At 37.9% G+C, this 23,977-nt stretch overlaps 1 pseudogene; it reads right to left on the bottom strand.

The window, feature by feature from the left end:
* Positions 1 to 17,642: 17,642 nt before the first annotated feature.
* LOC120519610 lies at positions 17,643 to 23,423 on the bottom strand (annotated as a pseudogene).
* Between the last annotated feature and the right edge of the window lie 554 nt (positions 23,424 to 23,977).

Below are 23,977 nucleotides of genomic sequence, written 5' to 3'. Positions count from 1 at the left end.
CTCTTACTTTTTTACCATTCATCTAATGAATACACTGAGTATGGCTTTACCAAAACAATCATTGATGGCGAATAAAGTATCCATTATTCGAGTATGTAGATCGGGATATATATATACATATATATATACCTGCGTATTGCAGCGGAGAAGTAGTGTGTTAAAAAAGCTAGAAAAAGAAAACGAACATTTTAAAAATAACGTAACATGACTGTCAATATACAGTATTTGTTTTGTGAGTGTTACTGAGTGTTGCTGTCATCAAGGATTTGATTATCATTATTTCTTTCAATCAGGTTCGTATATGTAGGATGTGTTGTGTTCAAGTTACATTCCGTGTTTGTCAATCGTTGTAAAGATGACAGGTTTCATTCATCGATTCGTTTCTTACTGCATCAATAAACAGCTCGTCTTCTTCTTTATCTGAGACCTGACACACTGCATGCACGGGTTTTTTTACACTGTCTTCCTTTAGCGGGACATTGACTTTTTCCACCGTGTGCTTTGTTTCCGCAGTAGCTGGATTTATGAATATGCTTGTATGTATCAGACGCTTCATATTTTTGCTGCCTTTTCAATTGTGTAATTCGGTTTTTGTTCAGTGCTCTTTGGAACTGTTGCTTTTTGTCTGTACACTGCGTCAGTTCACGTGAGCCGCTCGGTGTACATGCATCGAAGGTTCCCAGCTGTGCTGGTGCCATCTTGTGCTATGTCCATGGCTGTATTTAATGTTACCTTAGTCCTGGCACTTAAAACTTTCTCTCGCATTTTTGCTGAGTTTGTGCCAAACACCACCCTGACCATCTCATCTTTCTCTGCATAAGCACAGTCCTTCACCCGTGAATATTTAGTGGGAGTTTGCTATTGGATTGCTGCTGACGGACGGCCTTATATGGGCAGGCACTAAATTACAAACGCCAGTGGCAGCCTGTCTATGAACTTAATTTAAAGTGTAGGTTTACATGTGCTTTGTTTCAAGTAGCAGAACTCATGAATATGGTTGTATATGTCACTTTCGCCGCTTCTTATTGTTTCGCTGCCTTCTCAATTATATAATGCATGTTTTCTTCAGCGCTTTTTGGAGGTCTTCCTGGTTTTCTATGTACTGCGTGATTACGTGGGAGGCGTGATGATGTCACACGAAACTCCGCCCCCACGGCATTCAAGCTCATCTCCATTACAGTAAATGGAGAAAAACAGCTTCCAGTTATGACCATTACGCGTAGAATTTCGAAATGAAACCTGCCCAACTTTTGTAAGGAAGCTGTAAGGAATGAACCTGCCAAATTTCAGCCTTCCACCCACACGGGAAGTTGGAGAATTAGTGATGAGTGAGTGAGTGAGTGAGTGAGTGAGTGAGTGAGTCAGTCAGTGAGTTAGTGAGTGAGTGAGTGAGTGAGTGAGGGCTTTGCCTTTTAGTAGTATAGATCCAAGTAAAGTAAACCAGACATGTTTTCTAGGGCATACCATGCAAAACTAACTGCATCAGATGCTGAAATGGTGGTGGCGCATTTACCTACCGCATTGGTATCACCTGAAACTAATAAAGTCCTTGTCCAGTCGTAAAAGCTGTCTTTGCCTTATCTTGTTCCTCTAGTTGAACTTGCCAATTATCAGAGTTTAAGTCCATTTTACTAAAAACAGACAACCCTCCCAAAGCATCTAAGGTTTCACCTATTCAGAATGTCAGCATGTTAGGAGAGCAGCTTGGCGTCCAATAGGAGGTAGATAGAAGACCCATACCCAGCCAGTGTAATGGATTCACTAGGAGGCAGCCTTCCAAGACTTTCCTGGGCCAGTGCACCCATATACACAACTATAGATCCTACTTGGATCTGCATTCTCGTAGGAGAGCCTTGTTGGGTTTCAAGGGTGCCAGCAGGGGGAGCTGCAGGGGTTGGGTGTCCCTATTTGGAGTACCTTCTCTCTGACCTGGAAGTTCTTCCTCCATGTAATATCTTAGCACTGGGAATACTCCTGGGTCCTGCATGAAAGTGGTAGTTAGAGTCAGGTATAAAGGAAGGACAAAGCTTGCCTGGAAGGAGTGGAAAGGAAAGAAGGAATTGTGTTTGTGATACTTTGGATTTGGATTGGGATAAAGCCTGTACAAAGGTGCTTTCTTTTATAAAACATAACATTTATTTGAGCCCTGGGCTGGAGTAAGTGCAGTTGTGTCTAGAGCAATCAATCTTAAAGCTGCATTTCAATACAATATTATTGTTTCGTATGGGAACGTGAATGAATGTTTCCTACAGTGGACTGCTTTCCCTTTCCAAAATTGCTTCCCAGGTTGCACCCATTGCACCCCGCAGATGTGATCTGATCCTTTGATCTGATCAGGGAGAATGACTGACAACATGCGACTGAAAAAACTGTTAAAGAAACTAGCTTAATAAGTTATTTAACATTTTCAAAAACCTTTTTAGGTACTATTTTATTTATTTATGTTACAAGCTAAAAGTGAAATTTCCTCATGGGAGAAATGAAATACTATCTATCCGCCTATCTAACATACTTAAATTATTAATTTCCTGCTTGTTTAATGCATAATTCTGAGTGATCTGAAGTTGAAATGCATCCTGAAGGTCAGAGCTGATGCTTCTCACATGAACTGCAATCTCATTCCTACTCTGTTTTGTCTGCCACTATCTGTAATCTGACCCCTGTCCCACATGGATTGGTATATTTGTGCTTGCAGCCCTCTCTTCTTCCTTGCACATTTCTAGTATAAGAAACCAAGGTATGGTTCTTCACTTAAAATCTAAAATTATTACAATAATGTTACATGTTAGTCATTCTAAAAAAGATGGATAATTTGTCCATTCCTTAATTTTATCCATTTTCTAACCCACATAAACACTTCAGGGGTACAGACTTGACAATGCTTTTTTTGGATAGCATTCAATTAAACCATGAATCTAGGCAGTGTATTCAGAGGCAAGGCACCATCATTGTTTAACAGTTTATTTTTTGCTTTAAAAGAAAACATCATACAAAAATGACTTTTGGTTAAAGTCACTGTGAAAATTACACCCTCTGCTTACTGAATATTAAACAAGAAAAATGTGAAAAAAATTAGAGGGAGTGTCAGCTGCTGAGATCCTTGACTTAAACCTTTGGAATTACATACCTGCATTCCCTAAATTATCAGTGTATATTAACTAAAAAAAAGTAAATAAATAAAACATAAATATAGCAAAAGTTTGCTGCAGAACCTCATGCCAAACATGCCAAGGGCATAGTGGAGACCACTGGATACCTCAGGAGCTGCCTTAGAAACCCAAAATATGTAGACAAGAAAAGAACCATGAAGGGCAACAGGGACATCTAACTCAACTAAAACACACATACAAACACAAACAAAAAAATATACATAGCATGCAATAGATATATAATTACATACAATATACATGTTTGAAAGTATCTATCAACAGACTGAGGAGATCGTTCCTCCCTCACACTATCGACTCTTCAATTCTATCTAGGGGAGTAAATGGTAACATTATCTATCTATCTATCTATCTATCTATCTATCTATCTATCTATCTATCTATCTATCTATCTATCTATCTATCTATCTATCTATCTATCTATAATGTAGTGTCTTTCATATCAGTCTGTTGACCTACTAACCATGGCACCTTTCCTCTGTATTTTGTGTGTGTGAAAGGTGTAAGGATGGGCTTCCATGGATCAGATTTGCTTTTCCAGCACATCCCACTGATGCTCGATCAAAATGAGGTCTGGGGAATGTGATGCCAAATCAACACCTTGAATTCTTTGTAACATTCCGTAAACCATTTTTACAGTGAGGCAGGATGCAGTATTCTGCTGATAAAGGCCACTAACATCTGGAATGCAATCTGACCAGACATGCTAGCCTTCACTCCCCATGCACGCCAATGCGTTGGTTCACCAGTTGTCCTTCCTTGGATAACTTTTAGTAGGTTGGAACACACCACAAAAACTGTAATTTTGGAGATGCTCTTACCCAGTCATTTAGCCATCACAATTTGTCCCTTATCAAATTCACTCAGACTCTTATGCTTGCCCATTTCTCCTGCTTCCAACACATCACCTTCACAAACAAACTGTTCATTTGCTGCCAAATGTATCCCACTCCTTGACAGGTACCAGTGGAATAAGATGATCAATGTTATTTACTGAATGATGCATGTATGTATATATATATATATATATATATATATATATATATATATATATATATATATATATATATATACATACATATATATATTATAGTTTACATTTACAGAGAGACATGAAAAATGCACCCAGATTTAGCCTTACTAGTGCGTTAAATAGCTTTTCGTAATCTCCCTTGCATGTACTCCATATATATACTTAGGTTTTTTTTATGACCTTACAAATCCTACAATATCTTCAGTACACTGTCTGAATATAGAAAGTTAAGAGTCCATAATGGCTAATATGTATACTCATAAGGCAGACTTTTAAGTTTCAAACCTCCCATAGAAAATAAACCACTGTTTTGATGACCCAGACCACCTAGCTGCTCATCCTTTCCTGCGTTTTTATCAGTATTCTAAGTACATTCTAAACCGTGCAAAATAAAGATGGTCATTAATCCCCATAGCTGCTAATCCCAAAGCTAACTGTCAATATTGCAGTGGCACTAAGTGACAGAGCAAGATATCAAGAGTACAATCTCAGTAGAGAAGGTTCAGTAACAGTTCATAATGACTGCAAAGCCTTTATCCATGTCCACTCTCTTCATCCATTTCCAGTTCTCTCCATCCATTTCCAGTTCTATGCATGGCAGTCTGACGTTATGTCAATAACACGTGGTGCAAAGAACAGCATCCTACACTTTATAATCAAAAGTTGGATTTTGATAGTCAGATGTAAAAACTTGGAATGTGACAGTGTGAGTCACTATTGCAGTAACTTTGTGCTGCAGTTATCAGACGGCCTGTGGCTTTGAATGTGGGAGTCATGTCAGTGCAATCATCAGTGAATGCGTAGGCAGAATTTGCTTTCAGCTTTCACATGAGAGACTGTTTTAAAACCCAGCCACACAAGGACATGCCATGTTTTGCTGGAAAAAAGTGGTTTCAGCCTGTTTATAAAGCAGACATAATATTGTAATGTTGCCTTATTTAAGGATGTGTGAGCAAGTTTCTAGCACAAGTGAGCATTTTTAAAAAGACTTCTTCTAAATATAAACCAGTCTGATGGAAAAATGCTGACCTGCTGCTCAAGATAAAGAAGACAACAAATTACATCAACTGACACTATCAATCGAGTTAGGCAAGATTGCAAAAGATTTCTGCTTTGTAAACAGAATCATTCAAATCAATGGTGACTACAATCATTACTAAACTCCTCTACCTTCTCCATGACAATCATAAAGCAAATAAAGGTAGAACAAGATGACCATGACTGCCTTGTGTTCCATATTCTGCAATTGGACATATTAGCCTTAAAATCTGTCTAAGATTTGGAGAATATAACATTTAATATAACATTTAACATTACTGGAAAAGTATATAGATGTTTACAAAGAAATAGGTAAGCAAAAGTGAAACATGTTGAGCACCTGATCTAAAGTGTGGAAGCTGAAACAGAATCTAAACAATGTCCATGACACAACATTAATTCTTTATGTTCATCCTTCAGATCAGTTTGTTTGAACTATTCTACCATGTGATCTAGTGTTGCTTCTTGCTTTGAGCCCTGAACTAAGTCAACTGGGTTTGTCAATAGATAGATGAATGGATGGATAGATAATCATTCTAATCCACACTTTTTGGGATGCAGGGTAAGTAGAAACAGGCTTGGTGGTGAATAAAATCCCGGCACATGGAGGTGTGAGCCATTTCACCACTGTAGCATCCCATCTCCAGACACTTACTCAAAAATACAGAATAACAGCAGTTCCTTTCAAACCCAACTATAGTAGTCAGTCTGTCTTTGTGAGATATTGTCTTTTGGAAACACTGAAAGCTTCACAAGCTCTGTTGGAAGTCCTGTGCATACAGTTTTATTTTTTTTTTTTTTTGTTATTGTTCCTCTTCCAACCAAATACAGTACGTTTGTGGCTATGATTTATACTCATTGAGCTTATGTCACACTACTTTCTGTTTCAAAGAGACACAGAAAACTTTGCCTTGCCACCTCTAAACCATTTGTGTACTTAACTCTTATCATGCCCCCTTCTTTCCATAATGCTTTGCCAATCACCACCATGCACAAGTTTGTACAGAGAAGACATAAACGTTTTCATTTTTAAATAATGTCAATATAAATCTTATCAGCTTACCTTTCTTGATAAAGCAAACTTGACTGGAATAGAAAAGTTAAAGAATGTGCAATTTGGCACACTTTGTTTGCAGTTGAATACATTACTCAAATACTAGTTTAAATGGAATTGAAAAATGAAAGAATGTCAAGTTCAACACACTCTGTTTGCATTTGAATACTCTGCACACATGAAACATTTTTGTTGGAACACTGAGGTCACTTACAAAGAACGCTCGCCATCACATGCTTTTTCTTTGTTAGCTCTGGTTTTAGTGGTTTCCGGCAGTGTTGGTCCAGTTATATGCAGCATGCTCTTTTAAGTTATATATGAAGAAACAATATTCTTACCATTAGGAAAAACAAATGCTAGTTTGTAAATGTCTCCAAACAATATAAAGTGGAGAAAAATCTTGCAGAAACATAGGGTAAGACATGCATAGCATTCAGTTCAGTTCAATATACAATACTAACTAAACTAACACACACACACAGAAACATCATTAGCATGCAATAAAAAACCTATATATATATATATATACTGTATATATATAATATATATATACTGTATATATATAATATATATATATACTGTATATATATAATATATATATATATACTGTATATATATAATATATATACAGTGGTACCTTGAGATCTGAGTGCTAGCATACAAGTTTTTGATATATGAGCTGTCACTAGGTTCGATTTTTTGCCTTGAGTTAGAGCTTGTCGCCGCAAATTCCGAGGAACTGACGACAGAAGAGTTGATGGAACTACAGACGCAGCAACATATGGAGCTTCTGCAGGAGATCGGTATCACGGAGGAGGTTATCTCTTAAAGTGAGATAAAGGAAGTGTTTGCAATGTGAGAAAAAGTTTTGAACTTTAAAGAAAAGAAACACGCTAAAAAAGTTACAACTGATCATGCAGCAGTGCTATTTAATGACACCTTCCTAACTCATTTCAGAAACATACTAAAGGGGAGGACTAAACAAAGCTCCTCGGATTGGTTTCTATTGAAGCAGCTGCAAATGAAAGTGAATGGCGTGGCAAAAGAAAAAACTAGTGAAGAAGAAAATTAAGTTAAGAAAAGTGAAGTGAAAGAAAAAAACATTACAATATGCTAATCGGCTTCGCCAAGATCTATACTGCTCAAAAGAATTAAAGGAACACTTTTAATCAGAGTATAGCATAAAGTCAATGAAACTTATGGGATATTAATCTGGTCAGTTAAGTAGCAGAGGGGGTTGTTAATCAGTTTCAGCTGCTGTGGTGTTAATGAAATTAACAACAGATGCACTAGAGGGGCAACAATGAGATGACCCCCAAAACAGGAATGGTTTAACAGGTGGAGGCCACTGACATGTTTCCCTCCTCATCTTTTCTGACTGTTTCTTCACTAGTTTTGCATTTGGCTACAGTCAGTGTCACTACTGGTAGCATGAGGCGATACCTGGACCCTACAGAGGTTGCACAGGTAGTCCAACTTCTCCAGGATGGCACATCAATGTGTCAATTGCCAGAAGGTTTACTGTGTCTCCTGCACAGTCTCAAGGGCATGGAGGAGATTCTAGGAGACAAGCAGTTACTCTAGGAGAGCTGGAGAGGACCATAGAAGGTCCATAACCCATCAGCAAGACCAGTATCTGCTCCTTTGGGCAAGGAGGAACAGGATGAGCACTGCCAGAGCCCTACAAAATGACCTCCAGCAGGCCACTGGTGTGAATGTCTCTGACCAAACAACCAGAAAGACTTCATGAGGGTGACCCAAGGGCCCCATGTCCTCTAATGGGCCCTGAGCTCACTGCCAGCAGCATGCAGCTCGATTGGCATTAGCCATAGAATACCAGAATTGGCAGATGCACCACTGGTGCCCTGTGCTTTACAGATGAGAGCAGGTTCACCCTGAGCACGTGACAGAAGTGAAAGGGTCTGGAGAAGCCATGGAGAACATTATGCTGCCTGTAACATCATTCAGCATGAGCAGTTTGGTGGCGGGTTAATGATTGTCTGGGGAGGCATATCCATGGAGGGTCACACAGACCGCTACAGGCTTGACAAAGGCACCTTGGCTGCCATTAGGTATCAGGATGAAATCCTTGGACCCATTGTCAGACCTTACGCTGGTACAGTGGCTCCTGGTGCACGACAATTCCTGGCCTCATGTGGTGAGAGTATGCAGGCAGTTCCTGGAGGATGAAGGAATTGATACCATTGACTGGCCACCACACTTTCCTGACCTAAATCCAATAGAACACCTCTGGGACATTATGTTTTGGTCCATCCAATGCCACCAGGTTGCACCTCAGACTGTCCAGGAGCTCAGTGATGCCCTGGTCCAGATCTGGGAGGAGATCTCCCACAACACCATCTGTCATCTCATTAGAAGCATGCACCGATGTTGTCAGGCATGTATACAAGAACACAGGGGCCATACAAAGTGCTCCATTACAATTTTGAGTTGCTGCAATTAAATTTTGGCAAAATGGACTAGCCTGACACATAATTTTTTCACTCTGATTTTTGGGGCGTCTTTGAATTCAGGGCTCTGTAGGTTGATCATTTTCATTTCCATCAAACGATGTGGCATCCTTTCGTTCCTAACACATCACCCAGTCTATATCTGTATAGATATCCAGGAGGATTTCTTTTTCCCATTGAGATCTGATGTGTTTTCAAAGTGTTCCTTTAATTTTTTTGAGCAGTTTATTTATTTCTTTAGATTCTCTTTTATGTATTAGGTTTTATTTTGTTTTGTATACAATATTTGTTTTATTATAAAGGCATTTTCTTATGTTGAAAACATTTACCAAAAAATTGGGGTGGTTTTTTGGGGGCTGGAACAAATTAATCTCATTTCAATTCATGTCAATGGGGAAAATTGATTTGAGATATGAGCATTTTGACTTACAAGCTCGGTCACGGAATGAATTAAACTTGTATCTCAAGGTATCACTGTATATATATATATATATATATATACACTGCTGACAAAAATTAAAGGAACACTTTAAAGAAACACATTAGATACATCAGATCTCAATATGAAGTTGGATATCTATACAAATAACGACAGGGCAATGTCTTAGGAACAAAAGGATGCCAAGTCTTTTAATGGAAATAAAAGTTTTCTGCCTACAGAGGGCTCAATTGTGTAGACACCCTAAAATCAGAGTGAAATGAAGATGTGGCAGGCTAGTCCATTTTCAAAAACTTAATTTCTGCTACTCAAAATGCTTTTCAGTATCTTGTGTGGCCCCACGAGCTTAATATGCTTGACAACGTTGGGGCATGCTCTAATGAGCGATGGATGGTGTCTTGTGGCATTTCCTCCCAGATCTGTATGAGGGCATCCCTGAGCTGTTGTACAGTCTGAGGAGTAACCTGGCGGCGCCTAATGGACCGAAACAATGTCCCACAGATGTTCTATTGGGTTTAAGTCAGGGGACCGTGAAGGCCATTCAATTGTTTCAATTCCTTCATCCTCCATGTACTGCCTGCATACTCTTGCCACATGAGACCGGGCATTGTCGTGCATTAGGAGGAAACCAGGACCTACTGCACCAGCGTAGGGTCTGACAATGGGTCAAGTTTCATCCTGATACCTAATGGCAGTCAAGATGCCGTTGTCTAGCCTGTAGAGGTCTGTGAGTCGCTCCATGGATATGCCTCCAAGATCATCACTGACCCACCACCAAACCAGTCATGCTAAACAATGTTACAGGCAGCATAATATTCTTCCGCGCTTCTCCTGACCCTTTCCGTCTTTCACATATACTCAGGGTGAACCTGCTCTCATCTGTGAAAAGCACAGGACGCCAGTGGTGGACCTGCCAATTCTGGTATTCTATGGCAAATGCCTATTGAGCTCCCTGGTGCTGTGCAGTGAGCACAGGGCGCAGTAGACATTTGGGCCCTCAGGCAACACTCATGAAGTCTGTTTCTGATTGTTTGGTCAGAGACATTCACACCAGTGGCCTGCTGGAGGTCATTTTGTAGGGCTCTGGCAGTGCTCATCCTGTTCCTCCTTGCCCAAAGGAGCAGATTCTGGTCCTGCTGATGGGTTATGGACCTTCTACAGCCCTCTCCAGCTCTCCTAGAGTAACTGCTTGTCCCCTAGAATCTCCTCCATGCCCTTGAGACTATGCAGGGAGACACAGCAAACCTTCTGGCAATGACACGTATTGATGTGCCATCCTGGAGAAGTTGGACTACCTGTGCAGCCTCTGTAGGGTCAGGTATCAACTCGTGCTACCAGTAGTGACACTGACTGTAGCCAAATGCAAAACTAGTGAAGAAACAGTCAGAAAAAATGAGAGGCAAAATGTCAGTGGCCTCCACCTGTTAAACCATTCCTGTTTTGGGGGTCATCTCATTGTTGCCCCTCTAGTGCATCTGTTGTTAATTTCATTAACACCACAGCAGCTAAAACTGATTAACAACCCCCTCTGCTACTTAACTGACCAGATTAATATCCCATAAGTTTCATTGACTTTATGCTATACTCTGAATAAAAAGTGTCCCTTTAATTCTTTTGAGCAGTATATATATATATATATATATATATATATATATATATATATATATATATATATATATATATATATATACTGTATATATTCAAAAAGATTTCTGCCGTGTCTTTGTTATTCAGCCTTGACCACTCCCCTCCACAACACTCACCCAATTATTACTCCTACTGCGCATAGCGCATATCCTCTCCATACCACCCCATCACACTCTCAGTGCAGCTAACTTGCCCTTCAACGCAGTCGGTTATAATGGCAAAGCAGAAAAGTAAATTATCTATTCAAGAATATCGAATTTTACATTGCGATAGAAAAAGAGCGACAAGAGCTGATAATGAACGTCAAAAAAAAAATGAACAAAAAGTTGCATCTAGTAAAAATCAAGAACAAAGAGAATCGTCCAATGAACGAGAAAGAGAAAAATTATCCTGAACAATATGTGAAGAGAAATGCAATAAAGCAACATTTCTAGAATGTAAGTTAGTCGATAAAGTAATTCATAATATTGTTTTTGACAAAGCTTTAACGTAATTTAATTTTTTATTTACTTTTTTACATTTTACTTTTTCACTTCTACTGTTATGGGTGGCACAGTGGCGCAGTGGGTAGCGCTGCTGCCTCGCAGTTAGGAGACCCAGGTTCGCTTCCCGGGTCCACCCTGCGTGGAGTTTGCATGTTCTCCCCGTGTCTGCGTGGGTTATGTTTTACTACATTTTATTGTTCATTGGTATTTAAAAGCTGTAGTGAAATACTCAAGTAACTGTTTTTCTATCTATAATAACTAAGGACCAAAGCTTCTTCCTTCCACGTCCCGTATACTCTTCTCTATACCAATTCTTGAAATACAATCGCTTTCTCTAACGGAGGTTCGCCGTGATGCCTTTCAAGCGGCTCAGCTACAAGAAAGCAGGCGCCGAGCACCCATCTCTGGGTGTTGGCGAGCGAAGCAAACAGGAGGCAAATCCACTTAGTGTGCGTATATCGTGGACACTAGAGGACACTGTTACCCCTCAAACCCAACAGAACAGACACCAGGCACAAGTTAAAAGCACCAAGAGCTTTTTATTTTTAAGGAAACTCTTCACACAGCATTTCCCACCACTGCAGCCACAAGTGAATAATAACAGCACACATAATTAATCTTATTTCTCTGACTTCCCTCCTCTGCTCCTCCTACAAGCTTCATCTATCTTCCACCTGACTCTGGCTCCAACTGGGTTTAAAGGCAGTTCCTTTTATATTGGCCAACCCGGACGTACTTCTGCCCTTCGCTCCTGTGGCCTGCCAACTCTTCTGGGTGAGGAGAAAACCTCATCTCATATAAATTCTCCACAGCACCCACTGGCAGTACCCACGGTAGCCAACAGGGCTGAGATAAAGAACTCCAAATCCCATATTACCCTGTGGGAATCCGGGGCACAGCTGTAATCATGGAGAGCTGCCATCTAGCATCTTGGGGGAGGCAGTACGTTAAAGAAGCTGCCTTATCCCATCTTATTTATTTATAAACACATAATTATATACCATATTCATTCATGCAAGTATCTATCTGTTTATCAACAGTGCCTTCAGAAAGTATTCAGACCCAGTTACTTTTTCCTCATTTTGCTTTTGCAGAAAAGGATTATTGAAATGTTTGCAGGTATCACTTTGACAGTATTCAGACCTTTTACTCAGTACTCAGTTAAAGCACCTCTGGTAGTGATTATGAGACCTGGAGCCTTCTTGGGTCTGACACACCAAGCTTCATATACCTGGATTTGAGGATTTTTTTAGATTCTCTCTGTCAGGTTGAATAGAAACCATCAGTGGACAGCTATTTTCAGGTTTCTCCAGAGATTTTCGGTTGGGTTCAAGTCTGGGCTCGGCTGAGCCACTTAGGAACATGGACAGAGTTGACCCTAAGCCACTCTTGCATTGTTTTTATTTTTTGCTTAGGGTCACTGTCCTTTTGGAAGATGGACATTCAACCCAATCTGAGGTCAGAGTGCTCTGAAGTAGGTTTTCATTAAGAGTATCACTGTACTTTCTCCATTCAGCTTTTCTTCAACCTTGAGTGGTCTTCCAGTTCCTGCCACAGAAAAACAACCCCACAGTATGATGCTGCCAACACCATGTTTCAGTTTTGGAGTAGCACTGCAAAGGTGATGAGAGGTGCCTGATTTCCTCCAAATTGATGCCAAACAGTTCAGTCTTGCTTTTGTCAGACCAGAGAGTCTTATTTCTCATAGTTTGAGAGTCCTTTAGGTGACTTTTTGCAAACATCAAGAGAGCTATCATGTGTTGCCTCGTCACTCTGCTATAAAATGCAGATTAGTGGAATGTTGCAGTGGTGGTTACACTTCTGGAAGTTTCTGTCATCTGTATACAGGTACTGTGGTGCTCATCTGGAGTGATAATTAGACGTTAGGTCACCTCTCTTACCAAGGTCCTTCTCCCTCGAATGCTCATTTTGCTTGGGCAGCCAACTTTAGGAACAGTTATGGTTGTCCAAAGCATATTCCATTTAAAATTATGGAGGATACTGTGTTGTAGGAAAGCTTCAATGCTGCAGATTTCTGCACCTTGACATAATCCAGCCCCTAAGCTCTACTGGCAGTTCCTATGACCTCATATTTTAGTTTTTGCTCTGATACACATTGTCAACTGTGAAGCCATCTATAGATAGATATGTGCCTTTATTAATAATGTGCAGTTAACTGATTTTACCACAGAGGCACTCCAAACAAGGTGTAGAAACATCTCAGCCATGATCAATAGACTAGGATGCAGTGGAGAGAAATTTCAAGAGTAAGAATCGATTGGTTGCCACTGGTGAGCAACATACAACGTTATGTTGGTGTCAGAAAAAGGAGAACACGTTCAGTCCAGCAGATCGCCGAGTACTGTGGGAACCTAAATGGACTTTTCGGAGGAGTTGCTGGAGATAACAGCATCAGTACTGGAAGGAAGTCAGCTGAAAGACTGCTATAAACTACAGCTCCACCATTTTGTGAATATTTGTCCTTCTGCTAAGGTCCATTGACCTGTAATCATGACTATCAGTGGAGCTTTGGAAAGGATTGTCATGGATCATCTCATGGAGTTGAGGGAAAGTGTAGCAAATCATGTTGAGTAGTGTAAGGTAGAGAAGGCATAGGACAAGGCAAATTGTAGTGGCATTACAAAGTAGCTGAGATCTACAGTTGACCTGGAAATCCATAGAACAGACAGTTCAGGAAGGAAGACCCCCAAGAGACCATTACATTTGTAGCTTCTCACTTACTTTATAACAAAGAGGTCACCACACAGATGTGTAGCATTAAACACCTCTTCTATGCCATATCACAGTGAAGCACTTAACATCCTTGCTGTACCACCTGACATTGCAGTGCTTAAGACCCCTGCCGATGTGCCCTTATAACAGGCCACACAACACCAGTGAAAGAGAAGACCACCCAGTTATATCTACTGTCTAAGGAAGCAGAGTCTTTTTAGTGTGAATACTACCATTATGTTATTCTTTCATAAGTGAGTCTGTCTTTATTTATGTTCTGCTGGCCTGGTTTGAAAATCTTAATGCTTGCAACAAAATTAAAATAACTCAAATTATAAAACAGAGCAAATAAATACGTTATCAGCAGTCAAATGTGATGGGCCTGCTTAATAAACAAGAATTACGGAAAGCAGAGAGTATCCTGTCAGACAGGACTCACCCTCTGCATTCTCAGTTGTTGCCTTCAGGTCACAGGCTCAGGGTTCCAAGACTAATAAGCAACTGTGTCAGTTATTCTGTTATTCCAACAATAATCATTTAAATCATAAGTTCAGTTTTAACCAATATCCACAGGTCTAAATCATAGGATGACCAGTTAACATTTTTATCAGTCATCAGTCAAGTCTAAACTTTGATTTAATCTTGATGTCTAATATGCTTGATCTAATGTTTCACCACAGGTATTGTTATGTGCTTTTAATGTTATATTGCGGTCTCTCTGCAACACATGCTGACCAACCAGTTACCCTTTTGGGACAAGAAAATGGAATTGTTATGAAAGGATTTTTTTCCTCTCGCTTGTATTCCAGGATCAAACTGCATCTAAAGAGAGGGACAGCTGACAGACATTCATAGGCGATGGCATTGCAGCACCCGCTATTTCTATTGGTGTGCCATTTGAGATTGAAATCTGGATTGCACTATGGTCTGTGTTACTAGCACTGGTAAATCTGCCAGACGTCATTCCCAAGGAAGAAGTGGGTGTACTACTTCAGTGGGCTCAAATTTAGGCCAAGACAGTTCCGGCTACTTGAAGTAAACACTAATTTAGATGGAACGACTGAGGGTACAATTACGGAAATGTTAATGGGTGCTAAGTCTCAACATTATATTATAAACAACTGACATGTCTACAGGGTGGTCCAGATCTAATTATGCAGATCCAGATCGTCTGGATGACTTTGATTTATGCCGGGATGATTCCAGTTCGGTGCAAAGACAATTCTTCATGTCGTCAGTTCACACACTTCTTGATGGTCCGAGATTTTTTGGGTGATTTTCTATGTAATAAAATGAATAAGTTATAGCGTAATGAAAATTGCATAATTAGATCTGGACCACCCTATAGATGTAGTTGATGCAAAATGATTTTATAGGCACTGTGTTATTTTATTGCACAATCTGCCTATCCTTCTTTGAAGTGTTTTTTCTGGACTTGCCAAGGCCTTCCTGCAAACCTCTTTCCACTTTTCAAACCCATATGACCAGTATGTGGTACTGTAGAACAGTCTTATTAACTGCTGTCACACATGCACACACACACACACACACACGGTCAATTGACTGACAAGCATATTGGGTCAACATTTCTGCTGTACCATTGAAACATCCATATCCTTGTCCATTATCACTTTTAAATGACAAGCCTGATAAATTGTGCTCTTGTAGTTAATACAAAATAGTACAACAGGCATAAAAAGTACCAAAGACATAAAAAACAAAAACCATGGTGACTTCTAAAGCTAATTTTCATTTAAACCGATGTTTGTCAGAGCATTAAAGGTAAACTTAATGTTAATATTATTATTTCAGACCTGTACTGCAGAAGTTTAAGATCACATTCATTTTTGAGTGTATGATTTTGGTTACAAAGCTTGACAAAAAACCACAGAGCAGCACTAGATATTCTGCAAAGAAAAGCCAACCTGATTGAATGTGTGTGAACCTCCTATATTTCATTGAGGTAAATTTTAATATAGATTCAGTTTTAACACAAGTTTATATTTGTAAAATCTATATAAACAAGTACAAAGATAAAAAAAGGTTCATTAACTCAGTCATCAAAAAAATGTAAGCTGGTTTTAAAACAATTGGGTACAATGTCAGCCAATCAAACAGGCAATTACTAGGACAAAATCCGATGGCCCTCTGCTATAAAAGGTGAACATCTTTAGGTTAGTGTAACACTCTTCGATGATTGTGCTTAATCAATCTTAATTAGGTGGAAATGTTTTAAGAATTCATTATTCTTCTGTGCGATAAATAGTCCTGTAGACAGCATGAGTGTTGTGTGTATTACTACTGTAGAGGAGAATCTCCTTTGAAATTATTCCAGATAGCACTAAGAAAACTCATTTGGATATACAAAAATTTCAGGACATCATGCAAAGATCCCATTTACCTAATGTGGCAGTTAGTTAATTTTCCTAACTCAACAACTGGATGCAATGGTATTCATTTTAGGGCAGCTTGGAGAAAAACCTATTTGGGCTCTTACTTCAATTACAGAAGTCCAAAAATCTAGTAAAGGCAATCCTTTCTCTCACCAGGTATGACAATAGAATTATCTTTATGGCAGTAGAATTACATTTGTAGCTGCTTTTCTGTGGCCATGGTCCAGGAAAACAAATTAGTTCTCCATGGGATTAACTAAAGATTCATTTAAAAAAAATAAGTTAACTTCCTGCCATAGCTGTGCAGTACTATACAGTGGGTTTAGTACATGAGCGGATTTTTTAAAATCAATTTGTAGGAACTATATGTAAAATTAATAAATATTAAGCATTCTTTCTAATACAATTTCATGTAAAAACATAACATTTCAGTAACTGTAAAATGGTTCCCAAACATTACAGGGGCAATTTATCAGGTGCATCTCTGCATGAAAGGTCTGGTCTTAGAAGCAGGATGAGGAAATTCATTCATGTGTGATGACAAGTTTGGGCTGACCTACACTTTCTTGTTGAAGTGGGAAAACGTTTACATCTCATTGATGAAAACCTGAAACAGAAAACCTTATACAAGTTGGAAGAAAATCCAGCACACTTGCAAAGTGTACAAGGCAATGTCTGTAGTTTAAAATTGTTAATGGCGTATATGACCCTGAAAAACTGAACATGTTTAAACAAAATCAAAACAATAAAGGAAAAACTTTGTAGTGCAACACAATGGAGTGTGGAAAGACCAGAAGGCAATGCAACTTCTGGCCTGCACTATACTGGACAAATACCAAAGAAATCCCACAAATTGATTATTATTCTATTTCCAAACCTTCATTCACTCATTCATATTTATTCTTAAGGTGTGTTATAAAGACAAAATTGAAATGTAATACCAAGTAAAGACAGAAACAAAATGTGCATGACTAAAGCAATGGGCTGTTCCAGACAGGTTTCTTTTTGGCTTTACCTTTTACAAGAATTTCTTACATACTGAAGATTTTACTGATCATTGATGCAGCTGATGGATATTTACTCTGAATATTCAGACTTTTCAGTCGGAACAATGATGACTGGATTCATTTATTGCTTTACTGATGGTGTAGTAACTTCACAGAAGACAACTCAAGGAAAACATGTATATTAAACGGTTTATTTTTTTACTTCTTAGAGCTCTTAATTTTACAGCTACTGATACTGGTCATCTCCTATGCACATTGTGCTTCCAACATTGTGAGGCTTAAATAACAGTCATTTGGATGTTTGTACCATGTCATTTTAGATCATCCTTTTGAAGTTTTCTGTGGCTTCTTCTACCTTTCTCAATTCAGTCTCACACTGTTTCAGCTGAAACAAAATAAAAGACATTTAGTATAAACAACCTGAACAACATCAGAGCAAATGTTAAGTCATTTTTATTAATATTTAGAAATTTGGATTTTTTGATTATACTTGACTTTGATTAATATAAAGTAGGGTACAAAGATATACAGTCATATGCTGATTTATAGCCACCAGAGATCGACGGTTCAATTTATGGTAGAGTCAATAGGAAAATGTTTGAGGAATAACATTCTAGAAACAGTCAAAACCACCCACAATAATAAATCTTTCATTATTATTTCACAAGGTCTCATATGTTTTCTGACTCTTGGAGTCAAGGTTTAAGGTTTGTTATCTTCAGCTCTGCTCCACATGGCTAATTCTTATGCATTCGGCCCACACTGCCTACCTTACACCAGTGTTTCTCAATATTTAAGGACATATTGCACAGCGCTGACTATTGCTTGGGCAACCCACCATGACTTTCTCGCTAACCAAATACGGCAAAATTGCAGCATATTGGCAGCAGCCTGGGTTGGCACCCAGTGTTTTAGAATACGGCTAAAGTGACCTACCACAACCTTCTCATAGACGGCAACTGTAACCTAAACCACCGTTGGTGTGATCCAGTGGTTAGAAAACACTGCTTTACATTGACCACGCACTGAGACAAGAAGATTGGTTTGTGCTACACTGTAATGGCAGTTAAAGTATGCCTACCTGTGAAACATGCCAGAGCCCACAAAGCCTCAATTACAATAACCTGTACACTTTGTGACCCACATGTGACCAAATGAATGGTCCCAAATGGAGCTGTAAGTTGGCACATAACAGTATTGATATGTCCAGGTTGCTTATTCGATGTTGACAAAAAACTCTTAACAGACATGCATCAAAAACACTAAAATCTAAAACATTCAAACAATACACTTCATATTTTGGGCTTCTAATTTATCACAACCAGTCAAAGCTGCTTTTTATTATTTTGTCAGGTACATTACACTGAAAACAGAGAAAGGAGGAGTTTCACCTTTTCGGAGTCCCCTTCCTGCACTTTCTGAGGTACTTTTTCTTTGTAATCTGCTTTGGATGTTCTCTCATGTAGCTTCTCAATTTGTTTTAGCAGTTCACTTTTCTTCGTTGTTAACTTGGAGATCTCCTTTTCAGCATCGATTAACCCCTGGGTGCGTAGTAAATTGGTTTAAATGAAAACTTATTGGCTTCAATAACAACATCAACAAGCCCCAGAAAACCAAAGGATTTGACTCTCCCAAGACCTCTGCACATATGGCTTAAAATGGTTGGGAAAGAGGGCAAACGGTCTTGTTAACTTATATATACTGGTAAAAAAAACACACTAAATGTAATTTGTTTTGTGTAAATCATTTACACTTTTAATCATTAATAATCTTAAACCGAGTGAGGTAATAAATATGTTGTGAAGCCCCATAATATGAGCAAACTATACAAAAGTATCCTAGGAGTTTGAACGTATAAAAAGAAAACAGGACCACAAACCATAACACTATTCAGAACACTAGAGTCTCAAAATGAACAACTGAGGCCCAACTGGTGTGGGGTAGATCACTGTCTGCTTACCTTAAGCAGCAAGTTTACTGTTACACTTGTCAGATGCTATAGCAACAGCACAGCCAGCTGGGGTTCTCCATCTTTGAATGCCGATACGTATTTGAGGAGGACAGAGTCTGAATATAGGGAATGAACTGCGTCACAATAGCAACGGTTTCTGAGTCCAGACACTGCAAATAACCTATTAAAAGTAAAGATGGTGCATATTTTAATCAGCTCATAAATACATTTAAGAAGTATACACAGTCTTAACTTAGTCTGATTAACTGTATAAACTATCAAGAAGGCAGCAGATCTTTAATACATGGGGAACGCGATCAGGGTTAATAACAAGAATCAATACAGTATTAATTCTGTATTTATATGCAATTCATTCTTTATATGTTCTAATTTATGTTTGTGGTAAATGCTACAATATGATAAGTGTTGCTCCTGAAAAATGCAACAATCCGTTATATCTAAAAGTAACATCTCTGTTGATTTTCAAGCAGGTAATTAATTCATTGCAAACACCGGATACAAGCAGGTATTTTCATCTACAACATAATTATGTTGGGCTCTCATCCATCCATTTTCTAACCTGCTTATCCAGTTCATGGTGATGAGGAGGTGCTGAAGTATCCATTTATGTGCTTCAGTAGTGTTATGCATTTCACAGTGCTAGTGTATCAGTAGTGACACTGTGTACTTTTAGAAATAATTCATTTTACTAGATGGCACCTCAAACATATTTAAGAACTTGTTGTCACAAATACAGCAGTAATTGCACAATCAATTTTGCACCTTCTGTGCATTCCTGATGTGTGTTGATACTCTACTACACAACAACCAGCAAAACAAGTATAACAATGGAAAGGGAAAATTGACAAAATATACTTAGACAGAGATTATTGCACCTTGTGCCTTTTTTATATCACAGTCAAACCCTGCAGTTATTTTCTTAGATATTTGCTTGAGCTTCATTAGTCTCTTCTTTCCCAAATTTAAAATGCATCCATGCCAGTGTTTTCTTTCAGATCTTCCTCTCTCTCTCTCTCAACAAAACTCCAGTGACCCGCTAATCATTTTTATGTCAATCCTGTCTCTCCTGGAATCATATTCAATGTCTTGCTCATGTATAAAGCCATCAGACAACTTGAATAATGATTTTCCTTAACAGAAGCCAGAATAAGGAATAGCCTGTAACAGCTTTATCTGGCATGTGTATGTCACTCTTGGATCCCCCATAATCGTTATTTATGAAGGCTTCAATGAGAATGGCTTTCACTAATATAACAACTTCTATAATAATTAAACACACTGGCAGCAAAATAATCAATATGAATTTTAAAAATGACAAGAAATATTGATTAGTTAGAAGGAAGGTAGCAGGTAATTATTAAAAAGTAAGCTTTTCTTAATCACAGGAATAAATGCATTTAATGTACACTCACAGTCTGCTTTGGTCTTTTGTAAGATTATAATCTGCCCAATGAGCGAATTGTTTTGATGACTGTCATGATAGAGATTCCATGTTTGATCTGTGTCATCATTCCTCCAGGAGAACTTAAAAAGCAAAATAAATTACATATTTGTAAATATATCTGGAATGTATGGAAGAGCGTAAATATTATTGTGATAGACTTGACTAGATTATGAACTTGTAGCAGTGATTCATTACATTATTCCTATTTATCTCTCCACTTTTGAATATTTTCAGTATAGGTTGTACTTCACTTGTTTTGAAAGTTACCTCAGCAGAATCTGGGTAGGTAGTCACACAAATACTGGGAGGTGTTTGCTCTGATCTTCTTGGCAATCTCTGGAACAGTTCTTCAGTCACAAAAGGCATAAAATGGACTTATGGCCGAGACCACCATCAAACATGTGTACAAAGTATTTCTAGAGATTAATATTGCTCTGATCATTACTATTGAAGACTGGTTTTAAGCATTCCTAAAAGAAAAAAGACAATAAATGAGAAGTTCAAACTTTGCCACCATACACAAAATAAAGCAGCAATTAAGATTACTAATAAGAACATTGCAGGCTGATGATTTTCAGGAACATGGATGTAGGTTCTTATAAGTGATTGAAACATTTAAAACTTACCAAATACACATCACAAAGTTCATATAACCAGAAATTGTAAATAGCAGTAGTAATAGCAGGAAAATCATAATTCTGAAATCCAGTGTTGCACAACACCACAGCATGGGAAAGACGAGACAAAATCCAACAGTCTATCAGACTCTCTTGACCGGTTATCTATAGGGGTCAAAAAACAGAACAAAACTTGACACTTGTACAAATATGTTCATGTATCAAAATGGGAATATCTAATGGATTGTCAACATATCAGATACTGTATATGTGCATACTAAAATATAACTACTGTACATTATTATACATTTGGCTAATGCTTTCATCCAAGGTGACTTGCTTTCAGAATAACTTACATTGGTTTACTGATAATTTTTTACAGCTTCGCAGCTCAGGCAGTTTAAGTGACTTGATCAAGTTCACACAGATGGCACTGAGAAGACTTAAAAAGTATGTGCAATTGAAAACAATTTCCTCACTAGTCAGATTAACTACATAAACAAAAGTGAAAATAAACATTAGTTTCAATTTAAATAAAATCTTAAAACAATAAACTTTCACCTAATTCATTTTATTTCTAATGTAAAACCTAGGGAAATTAAAGTCATAATACAATTCAAATAATTAAGTATAAACTTTGAGAAACTTAAAATATGTAATATGATAAAAACACAAATATATTTAGCGTTATTTTCCATGTCAAGGTCTGTTTTTGTGTAAAAAAATACTACATTTTGCTACATATTTACTTAAACCCCTGTGTGGGACCCTTTTTGTGCTTTTCATAAATAATCCACAGATATTTTCCAAAACCCACTGGCCTGAACATTGAAATATTAGGGTTTTAGTGGACTGATGATGAGCACAAGTAATGGAAAAAGTTTCGGCTTAAAGGTGAAAAAATTAGGAAATTAATACTTTTGGTCTAGTTAATGCAATGACTAAATAGATGGGAGAAAATATCATTACACTGGAAAGTTGAAAATATTTTAAAGTTAAAAATAACAACCGTCAGTATTCTTAAAATCTTAGTAAAATGCTACAACATAACAAAACTGCAGGGTTAATTCATATTTGCATATTCTCCCTTTCTTAAAAAAAGATATCTATAGGGTTTATGGCTTTCCTTAAAAAGCATACAGAGTATATTTGTTTAATTACCAAATTTAAATTAACCCAGTGTGACAGAATGTGTTCTCTGGAGTTTTTTTTTGGACCTTGCCTGCTGGACATTGCCTGTGTAGTGGCAATTAGATCAGATAATGGATGGATCAAATGGAAATTTATAATATCCAGTAAAGATCTTATATTTTTCTTGTCAATTTGCTATAATGTCAAAATGTGAATTTTTCACATATTAACTCATTTCCATGAGTCAGTGTTTTCATATTCTTTTTGCAGAGACATTGGGGCTGCAGGACTAAAGTAGGGTTCAGCTAGGCACTGAAATGAACTAGAAATGACTAAGGAGAAATCATAATTGCACACCAAGTATTACTCAAAATAAATCCCAAAAAATTAAATGCCAACAAAAGGGTCACTGGATCCCATCTATGGAAGGCGGCTTAATTCGACTTCTTTGTCATCCTAACTTCCCTACAGATGTTAATGCAAGTATTTTTTGGGTTTAGCTTTTTTTCTTGATTTATTTTTGAACTCCTCTCGAATTCTAAAAACAGTACTAGGCAAAAATAAAGACTGCTTAATATTATTCATACCTGGAACTGAGGCTCTGGTTTAAAATGGTCCCCAAGACCTCGAATATGGCAAACTTTGTAGCATTCCATAATTTATTACAGAAGTGCGGTAGCCAAGAATCTGGTTAACATCCAAATTGATGTCCGCGACCTGAATGAACAGATTTAAAAGCAGAAACTTAAGATGATAAACAAATTAGTCAGTTATTAACATACCTATACACATTAAAACAAAATAATCTAAACATGTATGAAAGCCCTAGTTTATAATGAACTGGCCCAAACACCTACTCACTACTACAGAAAACAATCATGTAAACAAAAAATCTAATTAAAGAAGAGGTTAACAAGCTAAATAGGACACAATAATTTAGATACACAAACATACAAATACACAGAAAATGTATGTTCTAAGTTTATGATCTTAAATAGGAGAGATTGTTGACAATAACCCATTTAAGAAAACAGACTTCCCAAACTACTTTTTAATATAAATATCTGTAGGTATCAATCACCCAACATTAGAGAGAATGAACCACCCTGAGGACCTTTTAAATCGTAACATTTTGATCATGAAAAAGAACTGATGACCTGTGCCAGGCTAATGCAGTGGAGCACTTTAAAACACTGCACTGAAAACACATTACTTTTAACATGGCTTTCTCATAGCTTCATCTTAGTTTAATCCTGATGCTCTGTATATTCAATTAATTATCATTTTTATTCATGGTGGCTCCAAAATCCATACTAACCCCTACTTCTTCTTCTGTTCTTTTCTGG

Source organism: Polypterus senegalus, unplaced genomic scaffold, assembly GCF_016835505.1.
Source record: "Polypterus senegalus isolate Bchr_013 unplaced genomic scaffold, ASM1683550v1 scaffold_3710, whole genome shotgun sequence".
NCBI lineage: Eukaryota > Metazoa > Chordata > Cladistia > Polypteriformes > Polypteridae > Polypterus > Polypterus senegalus.
Note: the sequence above shows the minus strand (reverse complement) of the source record. Positions and strands in the feature narration are given on the sequence as shown.